At 37.6% G+C, this 19,430-nt stretch overlaps 1 protein-coding gene across 5 annotated transcripts in view; it reads right to left on the reverse strand.

Moving 5' to 3' along the window:
* NTM (neurotrimin) overlaps nucleotides 1–19,430 on the reverse strand; it is a 948,645-nt gene that overhangs the window by 553,901 nt on the left and 375,314 nt on the right. For 2 of the 5 annotated variants that reach the window (XM_004763937.3, XM_013062162.2), the window contains exon 2: nucleotides 15,885–15,953. The exons of 2 other annotated variants lie outside the window; for them this stretch is intronic. The gene's annotated coding sequence lies outside the window, so the exon portion shown is untranslated. Of the gene's footprint in view, nucleotides 1–15,884; nucleotides 15,954–19,249; nucleotides 19,269–19,430 lie in introns of those variants that run through there. One more of the 5 variants, XM_045080342.1, reaches the window with a different exon arrangement.

Consider the following 19,430-nt stretch of genomic DNA (forward strand, 5'->3'; position numbering starts at 1 on the left):
ACGTTTTACTTGTTTTGTTAAAAATTCCCTACAGTGCTTATTACTATTCCTTGATCTTGTTGGTGTCTTGGTGGTGGTGCTCAGTAATCAACTAGGATATTAAATAATGCTAAATAAAATTGCTAACTTCCTCCAGCCACTCTTTGATTTTAGCCAGGTATACTCTCAAGAAGAATTTGAACCTGAATGTCTCAGAAACACTTTTACAAAAATTGCAAATGCTACATTTGCAAGACATTCATTAGCATAGATATGTTAAAACATACATAACCCCAATGCACAGGTGAAGTTTTCAACTCACCTTGTAGCTTCCTCATTTTGGCAAGACCATCAAGATGCAATGTGACTAAAAGACAGATATTCCCCAGTGTTAACAATGAGTTCCTTTGATGGACAAGGAGGTCAGCTGTAAGACTTGTCTTGAAATTTTTAAAGCTAAAGCCATTTTATCCACGTGTAAAACTTTGAGGTCTAAACCAACACCTGCTTAAGCAGTTTAGGAGACAGAAAACTCTTCCCTGAAGAAAATGCTGGCTCTACCTGAAAGAAATCCTGCTGTCCCCACCTGTTCTAAAGTGCAATAGCCTTCTGTCTGTCTCCTCAGCGTTCACAGCAGAACGACATCTTCTTTCCCATCTGGTGAGGAAAGCATATGGCCATCACAGCAACACAGGATGCCCTCACTACAGGTACTTGTTAGAAGATTCACTCATTTGTTGTCTCATCCCTGGCCTCAACCAGAGGCTCTCCTAATATGGTTGAAATTTATAGAAAACTATTTAATAAACATATGAACGAACTACTTTTTTCCCTTCATTTTCTCCTAGGCTACTACCACTGTATTAAGTTAGGTGATCGGAAAGAAATGCTTTAAGCTTGTGTCCCGAATTTACCATCTTTATCAGGTGTTCATCTTAGTACCACCTCCTCTGCCCTCTTGGGCATGAGGACAGTGTTTTTGTGCAGAGTTGCTGATTTTTTAAAAATTCTCTTGACGATACCATTTACCTCATGACCAAAAGTTCATTGTCCCCATAATAAATTCTGTCTTGAGTTCTGCTCCAGGAACACATTTTCTATCAGAACATCAGCATGCTTTCTTTCAGTGAAAAAGGATAATTAAGTAATACAACATAATTTCTTTGTTAGCCTTAGTTGCCAAAGGCTCAATTGTAAAATTAGCTTTCCTGGGCATCTAGATGAATCAACTGTCTCATTTTTGAGACTATTTCTGGTCTGTTTTTATCTCCCTCTCATTTCACACTATGTTTCACTTGTTAAAATTCATATAATCTTCGTTTTCGGTTTTGATCTAGCATTAGCCTCGCTGCATTTCAGGTGCTTTTAGTCTGTTAAGTGTTTGGCTTGCCTGTACCCCACCTGCCACTGCCCAGACTCTTAAATAACAAGACGAGAGGACTGCTCAGATCAGGTCCAGCATGTATTATGAAGAAAATTGGGAATCTTGATTCTGATGCAAAGGTGGATCATCTTCAGTTTTTGTCTTTGTTTTTAATGATGAATCCAGTATGTCTTTGGATAAAGAAAATCTACATATGTATATATGCAGTAAGTAAGGGCTAGTTTTGGGAGGTCCTGATTATATCTGGTAGAGCTGACTAGGTTGCTTGCAGAGTAATTATACAGGTACTGCATATACAATGAAAGTGGGAAAATAATCTTTTACTTAGTTTATTTTAATGAAAAATATTAATAAATGAATTTGAAGAGAGAATTTGGAAAATACAGAAAGACCAAAAAGAGAAATTTTAAACCATTTGTAAATTCACTTTTAAATCAACTTTAATTAGATATATTTTGCAAATAATAAAATGGGATCATTTAAAGTGCACAGTTCAATGAGTCTTGACAATTATATACACTCATGTAACTACCTCCACAGTCATGCTTTAGAACGTTTCTACAACTTCCTCATCTTAGCTCTTATCTTTTACCAGTGTATGTCACCAACTCTCTCTCACTTTCCTTCTGAACCTGACGCCAGGCAAGTCAGCTTTCCTTTTTCTCACTATAGCTTGGTTTTGCCCATTCTGGAACTTCATATGATTTGAGCTATATAGTGTGTTGTCTTTTATGTCTAGCTTCTTTGTCTTGGAATAGTGCTTTTTAGGATCTATATGTTCTCTTTAATGTAACAATGTTTTCTTGTCATTATTCAACAGAATTCCAACATGTGACTGTAATACAAATTTTTGTCCATTCACTTTCTGATGGATAATTAGATTATTACCAGTTTGGGACTATTATGAATAATGCTGCCCTGAACTTTTGTGTACAAGTCTTTGTGTGGACACATATCTATTTATCTCAGGTAAATGCTTAGGGATTGGTAGGTCATATAAGAAGTATTTGTTTAATTTTTATGAGAAACTGTCAAATTGTTTTCTAAAGTGACTACACAATTTTACATTCTTACCATCAATAAACAAGAGTCCTACCTATTCTCACATCATGAAAAATGTCATTTTTCAATCCATTAGAATTACATCCTTTCTAGAAGGTGGGGAGTGACATTCACTGTGATTTTAGTTTGCATTTGCTTAATGACTTGCTTGACGTTGAATATTTTTTCATGGCACTTTTCATTGGCATTTCATAAATCTTCTTTTGTGAAGGATTTGCTTAAATATGTTGCCCATTAAAGAAATTATTTGACCTCTTACTATTGAGATGTAAGATTGGTTTATAGATTATGGATACAAGTCATTTGTTATATATATATGCATTATATATATATTTTTCTTCTAATTTGTGACTTGTCTTGCCATTGTCTTACCCTTACAAACAGTAAATATTTCAATTTGATGAAGTTCAATTTAATAATTTTTCCCTTTTTGACTTGTACTTTCTGTTCCAGATCTAGGGAATATTTATGTATCCCAAGGTCACAAATATTTCCTCCTCTTTTGTTCCTAGAAATTTTATAGTTTCTACTCTTACATTTAGATTTATGATTCACTGTGAGTTTTTTGGTGCAGGGTATAAAGTATGAATGGATTTTTTCGTGTATCATACAACTTTGCTAATTTCACATTAGCACTAGTTTTTTTATGGATTCTTTCATATTTTCTAATTGTATAATCATGTCAATGGTGAATTTAGACAACTGTATAAATTTATACAGTGAATTTATACAACTGTATAAATTTTATTCTTTTTCTTATATCATTACTCTAGGTAGGACCTTCAGCTCAAAAAGAAAAAAAAAACAAACAGTAGTGAGAGCAGACATTCTTTCCTTGTTCTCAGTTTTATGGGATAACGTTATTCCTTCCCACTATGATGGTAGCTATAGGCTTTCTGTGGAATCCCACTGTCAGTTTGAGAAAGTTACCTTCTTGACTTAGTTTACTGAGAGCTTTTATCATGAATAGATGTTGAATTTTATCAAGTGCTTTTTTCTGCATCTATTGACATTTTTGTCCTTTATTTTGTTTTTATGAGGAGTTACACTAATTTTCAAATGTTAAAACAATCTTGCACTTCTAGGCAGTGTTAAAATCCGCAGGTCATAATGAATTAATATTTTCATTTCTGGGTTCAATTTCTTCATTTGTTGTCAAGGACTTTTGTGTCTATATATGATTTTGGTTTATAGGTTTGGTTTATAGGTTTCTCTTTATCTTGTAATTTCTTTATTTCTATTATCAGTGAAATGCTGGCCTTATTAAATTTCTTACTTCTCTATTCCCTGAAATTCTCTCTATAGGTTTGGTATCATTTCCTCCTTAACTACTTAATGTAATTAACCAGTGAAGTCAGTAGGCCTTGAGTTTTCTCTGTGGGAAGATGAAACTATACATTTAATTTTTTTGTATATAGGACTGTTCAGATTTTCTACTTATTCTTTTTTCTTCAGACTTATGTCTTTATTTGAAAGAGAGAGCAAGTAAGGGAACAGGAGAAGGGATGGGGGAGAGAGAGAGAGAGAATCCAAGCAGACTCCCTGCCGAATGCAGAGCCTGACTCAGGGCTTGATCTTATGACCCTGAAATCATGACCAAGCCAGAATCAAGAGTGTCAGTAGCCAGCTGAGCCACCCAGATGGCTACTTATCCCTGTGACAGTTTTGGTAATTTTTGTTTTTTCAAGGAATTTTTCCATTTCATCTAAGTTGTCAAATTTATTAGCATAATTTTTATTATAAACCCTTACTATCCATTTGAAATCTGTAGGAGCTGTGTGTGTGTGTGTATATATATATATATAGCTGTATATATATATATATATATATATACATATGTTTATGTATATATGTATATAATATAATCTCTTTCATCTTTGTTTTGGTTGTTGTCTTCTTTATATTGTATGGACCAGTCTTCTCATGAATAAAAATCTCTTTAAAATAAATAATTAATTTTCTTGATTTTTAAAGAAAAACTTTTGGCTTCATTTATTTTCTGTATTGTTTTCCATCTGTTCTCTGCATTGAATGCCGCACATGTCCAGTAAAATCTGTCCACTCTAGCAGGTCAGAACTCAAATTATCTCCTAGTTCTTTCTGAGCTCTAAGAATTATCCAACTTATAAATCCCTTTTAGCTCTTATCCCAGCTGCATGCATGTTCACTCTACACATGTGCCCTTTAGTATTCACCAGTGAAGTCATGGAGACTCTTGTGTTGATTTCCATAGCTCTTTTTCTCCATGTGACGTTCCTCCTCCCTATCTCCTCAATCAGATCGGTGCACTGAACACTGATCTCTACGGATTAAACTCAGTAAGAATGATTTGCTTCCAGAAAGTACTTCTTGGCTGAAAGCTGGGAGGATCATAGAGTTTACCTCATCTGTTTTCATTTATTCAGGGATCATAGTCGTCACTGATTGTTGTCCAATTGTCTTAAAACATTGATTCATACATTATGTTTCTAGTTTTTACAGCAGGAGAAAATTCTGATGCCAATTAATCTTTCATGGCCAGAAGCAATATTCTAGAAGCCTCACTATTAACTTCATGATGTTTGTTTCTTGTAATATTTTATTAATTAATTCAACATAATCTTATTAAGCATTTGTTACATTGCCAAGCATTTAACATCTATAAATTAACACATAATATAACATATTTAAATTGGCTTCATGTATCATTATGTTCTTTTTTTCATTTATCTCAACTGGTTTTCCTAAATATGCTATTTCCTCAAATTAAAATATTGATGTAGCTTAGGAAATGATTAGGTTTTGTATATATCTTGTTCTCAATTGGTATGGTATTTTCTTATAGGACACAAATTCTCCTTAGGTAAGAATTATTATCTTTGCTTTAATTCTTTCATTTCTCTGTTCTTCATCTTTTAATTTTGAAGTGAAATAAAACATTCCCAAATGTGTTCTCTGCATCACTGATTAAATTTTAGATTGCTATTTCTGTCCTATACTCCTTCTCTTGAATTTTACTTTCCTTAAATATTTCTTGATATAATGGAACTCTCTTTTTAACTCAATCTGCTGTTACATCATCTTCTATTTTATTGCCTTTTCCACAGAGCTAGTGAATTCTTTTTTTTTTTTTTTGCCTTTATGGAAATTATATATAAGATATTCTCTAAAGTTGTTTTCTGTTTTCTGTAGTGTAAGTTTTTTTTTTTTTTAATTGCGTTTCCTCCCTTATATCTTGGGTATAATCACATTCATCTTGTAAGTACAACAAAGACTCTACCAAATCTTTTCACAAGTCTCATATGGTTATTACTTCATTCTTTGTATTTATCCATGGAGGAAAAGTTATATAAAAATTGATGGAGAGGTGGATTTTCCTCCTGGCCAGCATCATTTTCCTCCTAGGAGCAGTTGGATTCCTCGTATTAAAATCTACTAGGCTGCCACATGTGCTTAACTCATTCTAAAACTTTTAATACTGGATGTATGAAGTATGTACTGTGTATAATGTATATATTCTATATGTGTATTTTCTAAGTATTATTTTAATAAAGTGGAAGAGGGAAAAATCAAGTGCTGGTAGAAATCTTGATCCCAATGTCTTTAAAAACTTGAGAGGAAAACATTTGAACAGAAATCACTCATTCACTCATAACTTCAGATATATCCCACAAGTCCCTGACAAGCAAAGTAACAACCCTGACTTTTCTAGTGACTTAGAAGTGATCCAGAATTTTCCGTGATCCTAGAGACACATCTATCCTACCCACTTCCTACAAAACATCTTTAATTCAGTCCCACAAGTATCTCAAGCTCAGACGTTCAAAATAAAACTCATCCTTTCTCCTGTATTTCCCACAATTTAAAATGACCACTTTGCCTGCATAGTTGTATTAGCCACATTGAGGTTCATTTTAAACAACTTAGTGTCCACAGTCTGTTGTTCAAATTCCAGATATTCTGTCCTCTTAAAATCTGTTTTATTTGTCTACTCCTCTCTGTATTCACTGCCCCTGCTTTGTTCTCCTGCCTGGAGTGCTAGAATAATGTTCTAACTGGTTCCTCTACCTTCTGTCACATGTGTCTTTCACCATATTTCCCATCCTTCTAATGGTGTTATTGTTGTTTCTAAAAGGTAGGCCTGATTGCGTTAATACCCACCTTAAAACATTTCAAGATCTTCCCTTTATCTAAAAGATAGTGTCCAGACTCAACAGCATCAAGAGGCTCTAAACCATGATCTCTGAATCACCTGAGAATGTGGTTAAAGCACAGATTCTGGTTTGGTACCTGTAGGTGGGGCCAAAGATTCTTCAATTTTAGCAAGTTTCTGGGTGTGACCCAGGCTCCCACCCATAGGACCACTTTTGGTTGCACATCTGTAAGATGTCTTCTGTTCAGACGTCTCTCTAGACTCACCTTCATTTCTCCCTCCTCCACTTCAGCCCTATCCTTTTCACTTACTTAACTCTTTAAAGAGCCTAGAAAAATCTCTCTGTGTGATTCATCATAGACCTTTTCTGCTCAGAATGCTTTCTCTCCCATTTCCACCTGAAGACCATCTATTCCTCTTTAACACTTACCTCAAGTTGAATTTTATAACAGAATCTTTCTCTGATCCCTCCATCCCATGGGAAGATTTATTTTACTTATTGACTGCTCTTCGTGCCTGGCTGTGCCAGTACGTGCAACTCCTAGGGCACTATGTGTTAAGAATGTGATCCATTCTCAACAGATTTTGTTTGTATACCTAGTTTCTTTCCTAGTCTGTAATATTATAAAGGGAGAGATTGTGGTATCACTGCTCTCTAGCACACCATCTCTCATCTTTCAAATTCTAAATAAATGGGTTTTATAAGAATGAATCTAAAATGAAATAGAAGAATAAATGGAACAACTTGAAAGTTTATTTATAGTTGTAGTAACTGTCTATTGATGCGTAAGATATTATCACAGACTTGGCATAATCTGCCTAGGCTGAAATCATGGTGTCCGGCGGGGCTGTGACCTTAACTAAGGCTCTGAGTTCTCTTCTGAGCTCATTGGCTATGGCAGAATGCATCTCCTGTACTGTAGGAGCACCCATGTTCTTGCTAGTTATCAGTTCTTAGATGCTGACTGGATCTTTGGCACATAGCCCTCCTGGGCCATTCACAACAATGCTGTTTGCTTTCTTACAGGCCAACAGCAACACTTCTGTCTGAATTCTGATCCCTCTCTTGTCTTCTATGATGAAGACTGATAAAATGCAATGTCATCAAATTTGCTATGTAGCATACTCTAACCAAGGGAGCAATAAGAGACAGTCATAGGTTCTGCCCTCATTCAAAGATGGAGGGTTGCACAGGCATGTACACCAGAGGGTGGGAATCTGGAAAGCCATCTTTGAATTCTCCCTACCACATTAGTTGACTACAAAACTTGAGGTGCTCATGACAAGCTTGGGGAAATGGGAAAGGAAGCTGGTATTGAAGAGGAGGATAAAATATATAAAATTGTATATATAAAATTAAGATAGGAGTTTACTATCAATGTATGCTAGTACTGGATTTTTTTAATATGTGGTTGAATTCTTGATTTTATAAATGAATATAAATCTTAAAGACCTTGAAATTTGTGGTAGAAACAGCATTCCTGACTACTGCCAAATGATCTTTCTTCTACCTTCGAATTGCCTTCTATTCCAAGCCATTGTAAACAAACCACCCCTCAGCCTTTGAATAGTTAAGTGTATAAAAAGGGACTTCTCTGAGGAATTAAGTCTGATCAGTCACTCTTAAATTTCTTGCTCAACTTTATCAACTCTAAATTAGAATCTTAAACTTCAAGTTTAAAAGAATGTAGCTGATGGCTTTTGAAGTAAGACTGGCAGCTTATCTCTTTTTCAGAGCGTAAGGATGCATGGAGCCAGCTGCATTAGCTTCAGTTTAACCTTCTGGAAAGCCAGTCACTAGCTAGCACTGCAGATTTTAGCTCTTCGTAGAGGGTGTCTGTAGCTTTCCTACAAATCCATGTGGATCATGGGATTTGAATGACAGGTGCTTAATGTTACTGAACACACCGGGTTTACCTTCTCATCTCCTGCATTGAATGGGATTAAACTTCCTAGCTGTGACAGGTGATGTAATGACAGTATTATCAGTTTTTAAATTTTTTAGCACTTGCTCACTCATGGCTTATTCCTCTGGGACGGTTCTTCTCTTCCCCTGAAATCCGCCAATGATCTATTTATCATAATTCAATATATTCATCCATCACCATGAAAACATAATTGGGTCAAACAGTTTTGCTCATAGGTAAAAACTCCCATAGGCAATTATCAATTCCCTTTATGATTAATATAAAAATGATGGTGTTTCTATTAATGGAAGTGCATGCGGGAGCATTCACAGTCATATACTATAGATAAACTTTGTCATTACACTAACACAAAGTAAAAATTCCTGAAGCACCAAGGAATCTGGTAGCACCTATAACATCTGAGCATGTCAATTTGCCAGGAAATTAGAGCGAACTCACAGTATTACAAACAACACTTTTGCAAACTGTTTTTGCAAAAATGAGATTAAAGTTTTGTGGGTTTTTTGTTTGCTTCTTTTGTTTTTTGGGTTTTTTTTTTTTTTTTGCTTTTTCTTAAATGCCATAATTTGAAGCAAGAACACAGAGCTGGAGAACACACTGTGTAGAGCAGACATCTACTTCAAACTCCTCCTAAGAATGGTAGGCACAAGAGAAGAATTTCATACTATGTGCTTCAGTGAAGACTAACACCAGAATTGCATTTGAGAAAGAATTTGGTCATAAAAAAAATCAAGTATGGGAATTCATGGTTTGTATTTCAAAACCTAAAAAAAAGAAAAGAAATAGCCCCTGTATCATGAAGATGAATTAGAATCATATTGTTCATGAAAATATCTTCATTTACAGTGTTGTGTTTGTTTGTGTGTGTTTTGTTCATGAAGCCATGTTTCTCGTTGGTTTTAAGTCTTCCCAAACCAAGTTCTTTAACCCTACCTCTAGAGGGTATTGTTGAAAATGTTACACATATGTGTGTATATATATATATATATATATATATATAACATATATATACTACAATATATGATATCAATATAATACTTATATACATAAGTATACACGTACATATACTTAAATATATATATAATGTAATATACACATAAGTTTAATGAATGTTTATTTTCCCTCAACAGAATTTAATTTCTTCTAAAACCTTTCTCCATGTAAGGCAGAAGTAGCTTTTGCTACCAAATGTTTGTGATTTGACCTTTCCTACCATACTATTGTCGCCAGGACATGGCTGCCCAGATGGAGACCACATTTCCAGTCTCCTCACACATCACTGCAGGCGTTTGCTGAGTTCCAGCAAAATGGAACTGGAATGCAAGTAATACGCACCATTTCTAAGGCTAATCCACAACCCCCCCTACCTATTCCCTCCTTTACTGGCTGGAGGCTGAAGACTTGGAGCCCCAGAGACAGTGGAGTCACAGGACAGAAGGAACCTAGATCCCTACGTCATTATGTGGCAGAAAGCTACCTTTTCATGACCCAGGAACACCTCTGCATTGGAATTGATATGAAGGAAAAATAACTTTCATTTTGTTATGCCATTAAAATGTGGGGATTTGCTTGATGCAACAGCTAGCATTACCTGAAACAATACAGAAATCAAGGCCTTGAAGTAGATGCTGCTATGTAAAAAAAAAAAAAAAAAAAAAATCTAAACTATGTGACAGGAACTTAGCAGTTTTGTGGTAGGCAGTGAGGACACAAATCTAGCAAGCTGGAAGTCCCTGCTTGCTGTAGTGAAACATTTGGTAAAACTGTCACCCTTGTTAGCGTGGAAGGCCGACCAAGTGTCTATGAGCCTGTGCATCTCGGGAAAGTGATTGGAATGAGCCAGAATGCCAGCATATGTTGATCTTCCCTTGCTGTGTTTGGCAAGGTATTTCAAGAAAGAGTGAGCTAGTTTGTAGACAGAAAGAAACAGAATGAAAGTATCAGAAATTTGGAGTCAAACAGGTTTGAAACTGCTTCTAGAGGACAAACAATGTAAAATAAGACTTTAAAAACCTTTGAGCCTCAAATGCCCATTAAAATTTCTCAATTAAATAAAGGGACGGGGGTCTGGGGCTGAGACCAGATTAAGAGTGGGTTTCCACACAAACCTGCTATTGTCTATAGCGTTGAGGTACCCGCCTTGATAGAGAGGGGCAGAGTGGAGAAATAAAGAAGACACCACGATTGCTCTAGAAAGGAACTTTTTTCTTGTGATTTCTAACCCATGGAATTGGCTGAAAACATATTGAGTGTCTCAGAGCACATACTCTGCCCTTAGTAACATAGCCCCCAGTAGAGACTTATTATATATAACTCCCATCAAAACTCATACTGGCTCAATATCAAGTTCACATCACCCTTGCTTATCCGACACAGAGCCTTCATTTTGCTATAGGCATTGTGTTGACTGAAGTTCCTGTATTCCTGCATATCCTAAATTCAAAGCTCTTAGAGGAAAAAGGACAATAAATATAATTCTCTTCAGGGTGTCTCTAAGTTAGACAGAGCTGCAGTGTGTACCTTGTACCAAGTGTTACCTAATAACAATTCTTTGGGGAGGGAAGAGATGATCAGAATGGGTATCTGGAAGAGATATACCCTAAATTCATACTTTCCGGTGGTGTCAGTGGAGGGAAGAGGGAAATCATGGGGGCAAATGTTTTCCTTTGGGGATTTATTGAGTAAGGAAAATTTAAAAAAAAAAAAATTTAAAAAAAAAACAACCTTTTCAGTTTTGTTGATTCTTGCTGTCTAAAAATCACCAAAATTTCATTTCATCTTTGCCTGGCGGAGAAGCTCACCTCCAGGGAGGAAACACGTGATCTTTCTCCTTGTTAAGCAAGTGCTGTACACAGCAAAAAACACCCAGATATTAAACCATAAACCAAGTGAACTAATAAATAAAGATGCCAACCGCAGTTGAGCAATAATGCTCCTTATCTAATATTTTCAGGGGATAGGTCCTGTGCAAAGTGTTTCCACTTTTTCCCCCCCTAGGATGAAGCTGACTGTGTTGTATAAAGCATAGATTAGCTTTAGAGCTAATCTATAGGAGCCTTGTGCTGAGCTACAATCCAGGGACACTGAAATGGAAGCCACGGTGAGGACAACAGCAAATGGGAAAAGACTGTACCTTTGGAGTTACTATTTCTAACTTCCAGAAAAACAAAACTCCAAGAGAGGTGTACATTGCTAAGCCTTGTGAATTGGCAGGTAGGTGAGAGGGAGAGAAAGGGAAAGGGACACACATACTCATTTTCTCCTGAGTCACCACAGGATCTATCTAGAAGGCTGAGCAGTTTTGAAATCTGAGTCTGCTCTAAAAGCCACAGGCATTCTAGGAAGGAAGTAGCCCACAACAGCACTCAGATCATTAATGATACACTCATACTGGATGCTGAGGCAAAATTATCTTCACCTTAAGTTTAATGCATTCCTGGAAACCACAAGAACAGCTCTGAGGAATGCCCCTAATGGTGAGTGACAGAAAAAAAAACAACTTGGTACAATTCTTGGCGACCACACAATTACCCAAAACAGAGATGGAAAATTATATTTGGAGCCAAAAATAAGACCTCTTCTCTTATCCTGCATGCCATGAATTCATCTGCAGCAAGTAAATACTCTATTGGTCTAGCTAGAGTGATACAAAGAGGAAAAGACTATTTCAGAGAGCAGAAGGTGGGGAAATGTGTATTCTTGTGAAAAAAAAAAATTCAGTGACTTTTGAAAATGAATTCTCCAGCTCCTTAAGAAAGTGTGTATAGTTGTGTGAAAAGTCAAGGGTTAGTGTGAGTGATAAGAATGGACGTCCCCAAGGGGAGACAGAAATGGGGAGAAGAAAGAAATGAAGAAGCACATTAGTATCCTCCCTAAGATGCTGCTGCAGAAGAAGAAATTGAGGTTGTAAGGGGCAAAAATCAGTGCCTGAGGGGTAAGAAGCTTAATAAAAGTTACTGAGATAAAGGAAAGCTCTTGGAACCATTGGGTCTCCCACTGACACTTATGAAGAATTCACTGACGATTAAGTACTCCAAGCCTGGTGGAAGCCTTCAGAGCAATTTTGGAAAAATGGAAGAAATTAAAGTCAATGACACCATGGCTATTGACTATTTTGTTTAAAAATGGCACGACAGGAGATGTCAGGAATTGGAGGTTCTTAGCACTATTGAGTCCAGGCTTTAACACACTTGCGGGAATTGTGTGGTGAGTCCAGGAGTGATCCCTGACAGAATGATACACGAGAACCAAAACCATGTAATAAAAGGGAGGAAGATCACACAGCACTTACTCACCTGAAATGAAGAAGGAAGGCATACTGAAGGTGGAACACAATCAGGTTATACCACTCTTGGATAAATACATAGTATTTGATCGTATTTGACAAGACAGTGGGTGACTTTGCATTGCTAAGGTTATAAGTTTGAGGTAACACATTAGCCATATGAAAATGGAGAGTCACAAAGAAGAGTAAAATCTCTGGAGACAAGGTAAAGATGTACACTCAACCATTTGCTGCATGCATTTACAACACATTTCTCATTTTTAAAAAATACATTGATATGAGACCAATGCCAAGGAAAGGGATATAGGAAATGCTGGACAACAGCATACATGTGAGACATCAATGATTTGGGAAGCTAAGGGGAAGGTCACTCCACTACTTTACCCATGGAAACATGCATAAATAGCATTGTGAAATGACTGTGTGAAGAAAGAACTAAAATGAGTATAGGCAGCCCACCCTTTATTGTTTTTAAGATTTTATTTGTTTGAGAGAAGTGGGGGCATGAGAGGGAGAAGCAGACTTTCCACTGAGAAGGGTGCCTGATGCAGGGCTTGATCCCAGGACCCCAGGATCATGACCTGAGCTGAAGGCAGATGCTTAACCAACTGAGCCCCCAAGGCACCCAGCAACCCACGCTTTAAATATATAAGGGTACCTGCTCTTCTGAAAACATATCTTGGATGATATCACAACAATATATATCACTCCCCTTTGTCTGGCAAACCTCTACTTCTCCTTTAGTCCCATATCAACTATCATCTCTTCTCTATAATGTGCCCACCCCTTCCCAGGTAGAGATAACTATACCCTCCTTAGATATAATTACCATGTGTAAGTTTTCTCTTGTTGCAGAACAAATTTCCACAAAATTGGCACCTAAAACAACACAAATGTATTATCTCATGGTTTCCATTGGTCAGGAGTCCTTATGTTTTAGCTGGGTGATCTCCTCAGGATCTTACAATGCCGAAGTTGGGGAGTCAGCAGGCCATATTGGCATCTACAGACTCAATTAAGGAATGATCACTTTCAAGATTTCTCAGATCACTGGGAGAATTGTTACCGTGTGACTGACTGAAAGACTGAGTCTTATTTTCTTCTTGGATATCAGCTAGGGATCACTTTCAGGTCCTAGAGTCTGTCCTTGGGTTTCGGGCCATGATTGCAGTCCTGTGATTCCTTCTTAGGCTGCTTTCTTCCAGGTGAGCCAGCAGGAGGGCCCTCTCTCTTTGATACTCCACCTTATCTTGATGGAACTGCCCTGATTAGATCAATCTCATCCAGAATAATCTCCATTTTGATTAATTCAAAGTCAATGGATTAATAACCTAATCACAGGGGTAGTACCCATTATATTTACTGACCTCATCCACTCTTAAGGGGAAGAGAATATACTCAGTGTATACACAGTTGGGTGGAGAAATGTGGGGGTCATCTCAGAATCCTGCTTACCATGCTCTCTAAACTGTCAAGATGGGGTATAATAACTATATATATTATGGCTAGGATATAAATAATGTTTTAATATATTATATATTCACAACTATAAATTATTGTATAGATGTGCTATATATAAGTATATAATACATATATTATTATATTTTAATTGATACATATATTATTATATATGGGTATTTTACACACACACACACACACACACACTGCCCTGGAGCAGAGACCATGCTCTTTCCAAATCAGTATCACCAACAACTAGCATGATACCAAAAATCTAGTAGACATTAATACCTTCTGTTAAATTAAATGTCTGTAATAAAATAATATATAAACAAACAACAACAAAACTTGGGGCTGGTTTGTGGAAAGATTATGAGAAATGGATTTGGAAATGGCATAGGAAGGAGAGAATGGGAAGAAAAAGATAGTTTCCAGGAGAATGTGGAAGAGACCTGGCAATATGTACATTTCAGCCCTCATGTTTCACCCCAGGCTTTTCAATAAAGCATGCACTATTTTACACCACCACCAACAGAATTATCAAATTTCTTCTGGTAGTCTTAAAATCAAGGAGACACATCATGACACTTAGAAATGCAGGGATCAGGGTCCATATTCTCTCCCAGTCTAAGTTTTAAGGCACTTCCACAGGGCAGAAGTGGGGCTGGAGGGAAGATGGCAGTGCCCAAGCTTAGAGCAAGGAAGAACACCTCTCCTCACAAGGGTGTGTGCAGATGGTGCTGACGATGGCTGCATCTGGGATAATCACCTTCATAGAAAAGCTCCTCGGGGCACCTGCAGAGCTCAGGTTGCCCACCACATGAGTCCAGCAGAATAAGGAGTCCCCCTTCTTGAAAATACTGATATTTCTGACTGAATAACAAAAATTATGAAAGAGTATGGACTTGGAACCAAAGGAGGCCAAATAACTTCAGGTTAACTGCTATCAAGGTTAATTGAATGATGAAGATGATAAACGGCCCAGAACATGCCCCAGTCAGTGCTGATGCATATACCTGGGAGGACTATAGTCTTAGCCTGGGGCAATCATGATGGACGCCTTGGCATCTTGGTATCTCCATTTCTAATCTTGTCATCTGCTTAATGGACGCTGCTCAAAGCTTGAACCTGAGTCTTTCACCTCCAGCAGTATGCTTACAGAATCACATGAAGACCAAACTGCATTTTCCTGTGTTCATAAACAACAGTAACATAATTGATAAAAGCTTTACAGTGAGATAGATCCAGAATTTTGAGAATTCTGAAGATGCCTTTTATTATAAAACTACATTTTTACAACCAGCCTTGTTCTATAAGCTTTACAGCTGGAGGTGGTGGATTTTTCCAGTTTATTCAGAGTGGTGGCCCTGTTTTGCTTGGGACGTGCTTTAGAGGACCTCTTTATGTGAGTCACCGGGTCTATAAGAAATGTGAAAGGAAGCATCATCCCAATCTAAGCATCCACAAAACCCAAAGTCCAGAACTCAGAACAACAGCAAAAAGAACTGTATCACCTACAAAAAGCTATGGACTTTGAGTATAGGCACAGCCACAGATGGTGCCTCTTCAATGACAGTCCTTTTTGACCTAATCCTGACTCAAGAAACATTGGCTGAGGAATATGAGGCAGCAGGCAGTGATACTCATAATACTGACCGTGAGGTTGCAGAGCAAAGTTGTGAAGGGCCAGTGTTCCCAATCGTCCCAGGGATCAATGGCAAAGCACTGGAAAAGAAACAATGAACAGGAGACTTCAGGAAGCTCCAATTCAGTTTCATGAAGCTCAGAATTTTGAGATTTCTGTGTGTGAAAGTTATTATTTCCACCCACAGGCTATTGACTTAATTTAGCAGACATTTCTTACAAAGGAAATCTCATGACCAATAAAGCCAGGGCTCAGAAGTGGCCACAACCCTGGAGCCTACAAGGTAAACACTTAATTCTGATGAGACTTGCCTAAGAACTCATGCAGAGAAAGCTGCATTGACTGTCCTTGGAAGCCTGAGACAGTGTTTTATCATTTGGAACTCAGTGCTTTTGCGGCTGTTGGAAGAGAGCCCCTGCTGTGTTGACCACATCACATCTCCACAGATGAGCTGGGCCTACAGATACATCCCTTTATCTTTCTTTCAACTGTAATGACCTGAGTTCTCCTCGTCTAGTAGAAAAGGAGGAGGGAAACAGAAGTCTGAGCCTGCTCAGCCTGGTCATGTGGTCTCCCCTGTCGGGGGTGGGGGGGAGACCAATCTGTTGACTGGCTAACTGGTAAATGATTTAATTAAAAACAAATGAATAAACAAAATAGCAATGTGGACTATTTGGATCTTTTTTTATCTTCTTACTTCTATAAGGAAACATAGTGGATATTTCTGTAATACCCTCCCCACTGGCTCTTCCCCCGAGGGGTGGAGAGATCTATCTGACTGGTCAGCCTGGGAAACTTCCAAGTATGTGTGCTCTGTTGGGACTGGTGCACCAGGATGCATTATCTGCCTCCACCATGCCGGGAACAGCCCGTTAGTTAATGAGAGGCCAAGGTCAGATTGCTAGTTTACCTAGACTGGATGGACATCTGACTTCTTGGCATATTTCTCAAGTGGTTCAGAATATGCAAAGCAGAGAGATGTGATTGATTCCCCCCTTTCCCCATGAACAGGTAGCAAGAACACAGCATTGTGTAACCCATGGCCTTGATTCTAGTCACTGGCTGTCACCTTGAGCATTGTTACTACTCACCAATGTTCTGAATTTCTGTTGCCTCATTTGTTAAAAAAAAAAAAAAAAAAAAAAGAACCAGTAAAATTTGCTCCACAGGCAGAGTTGTAGAGGCCCTACTGGAAAGCATTATCCAAATGTCTATAATTAATGAACTCAACATATTTTGATCTCCCAGAAAAAAAAAAGGAAATAGTAAATGCCTTAGAGATGCCAGAATCTAGTTACTGATGAACACTTATTTTTCTTCTTTGTTCCTTAATTTCCTTCTTTCTTGCCTCCTTCCTTGTCTTGTTTTTACACTAGAGTTTCCCTGCTAGCATTTTCACAGAGGCATAAAGCTTGAAGAGGGTTGGAGTGCTTTTCTTCCTAATTGAAAGAATAGTTCCAGTAGAAGACTTTTCACCTTAAAAAACTAAAAATATCAAATCATTGGAGAATAAAATATGAACTGATGGGATGGGGGAAAAAGTATAGGGGATTCAGAGATGGCTGTGAAATGTTAAATCTGGGAAACTTAAGATATGATTTATGTGAGATCTGCAATAGAAAAGTTGCTATAAAATGCTTAATTATGTGTTGCTCTCATAGAAACTGCGTAGAGAATGTGATATATGCCCGGTCTTTGTACTTGGCAACGTATACCAATGTTTAACAGCTTTTTGAGATATCAAAACCTTATCAAGACCCTCCACCTCCTCTGTGAATATTTGCATTTATTTGATGAAATCAGTAGCACTTAAATGAGCTATATTATTAAACATTAAAAAAAACTTCAAACTTTCAAAAATAATACAAAAATATCTAGGTCATATTATTTAGTCCCCACTGACCTAAGGGTCTTGGTCCCATAGATTGGGAATAATGATTTACTCTCTCCTGGTGCTATTAGAACCATAAATGCTTTTGATGCAACTATAAATAATAATAGTAATAATAATAATAGTAGAAGTAGTAGTAGTTGTAGTAGTAGTAGTAGTTCATGCATTCAGGAATTACTAAGCACTTTATTTGGATGACCTTCTTTCTTTCTTTTTTTTTTTTTTAAGATTTTATTTATTAATTTGACAGAGAGAAATCACAAGTAGATGGAGAGGCAGGCAGAGAGAGAGAGAGAGAGGGAAGCAGGCTCCCTGCTGAGCAGAGAGCGATGCGGGACTCGATCCCAGGACCCTGAGATCATGACCTGAGCCGAAGGCAGCGGCTTAACCCACTGAGCCACCCAGGCGCCCCTGACCTTATTTATTTCTTACAATAATCCCGTGAGGTCAGATTATTGAATTCCCTTTGGAGGTGAAGGAACCAAGGTCCCCCAAAAGGTAAGTAATTTACCCTTGAAGAGAGATTAGGAGCCCAGACCAATTGATTCTAGAGTTTGAATTGTTAACCCTTGCATATTATTTACTGCCTTGCCTGTAGCTCTCAGCAGAAAAGAAAACACATACCAGTGATTTCTATTTAATCACATTAGTAAATAATTTAAAAATAGAATAAAGGGGATGACTATTGAGGAAAACAGTGTTATGGTAAATCCACTGGGAAAAAGGGAGAGGAATATCCCCATGATTGGTGAATTGAGGAAAAAAAAATGTGAATGAGGAAGGGGAGAGAGGGGGCTGGATCTGAATATTAATGCTCCCTGTTTTTCATGTGGCAGTGACTGAAATGTGAGTGTAGGAATGGAAAGCATTCTGACTGAAAAAGGAAATAGTTAATGGAAAGGAGAAAGCTGCTATACATAAGCAACTTGTATTTTTAAGATCACACACATATGTAAGCCAAGGAAGGAAAATGCTTCAATAAAATAATAATTGGAGGATAGAGGGAATAATCAAGTTTAACTTGTCTGATTTCTTTGGTGGTAAGTGTACAAACAAGAGGTACCCTTGGCAGAATGGGAGCCTGCCATGTGCCCCTTGGAAGTATAGTTATTCCCAGAGCCCCAGTCAAATGTTAGTTTGGAACAATAACCCTGGCTTTCCTCACATTTATGGAACAAAGGAGAACTCTCTCCATGCCCACTCAAGTGTGTCTGATTCAACAGCCTTTTCCTTGACATACTCATCCCCTGACTGACCACATTATTGTCCTAATATGCTCCCAACTTCTGGCTCCCAAACATACTCTCATCCACGTCTAAACTTTTAAGATAGGTGCCATATTACATCTTGGATGTTAACTAATACTCCTCATGAGAAAATACAATTTCCTGTTCTTCCCATTACACACGAACTTACTTTAAACCCCAACGGCATGTATGGCCACACAAAGACAGACAGTCATTCTTCCCATAAGCAAATGCTTACTGAGTCGCAGGTCCTGAGCTTTGTGCCAGGGGTAGGACTGTGAACACGCCAGATCTAGTGCCCAGCTTCATGAAGTTTACACTTGAGTGGAAGACATGCTGCAGAACCCAAATGATCAGAAAAATAAAATAACTTCAGGGATAGTACCTACATAGTATATAACTGCACATGAAACATATAA

This window comes from Mustela putorius, unplaced genomic scaffold, assembly GCF_011764305.1.
Source record: "Mustela putorius furo isolate JIRA1106 unplaced genomic scaffold, ASM1176430v1.1 tig00000460_pilon_pilon_pilon, whole genome shotgun sequence".
NCBI lineage: Eukaryota > Metazoa > Chordata > Mammalia > Carnivora > Mustelidae > Mustela > Mustela putorius.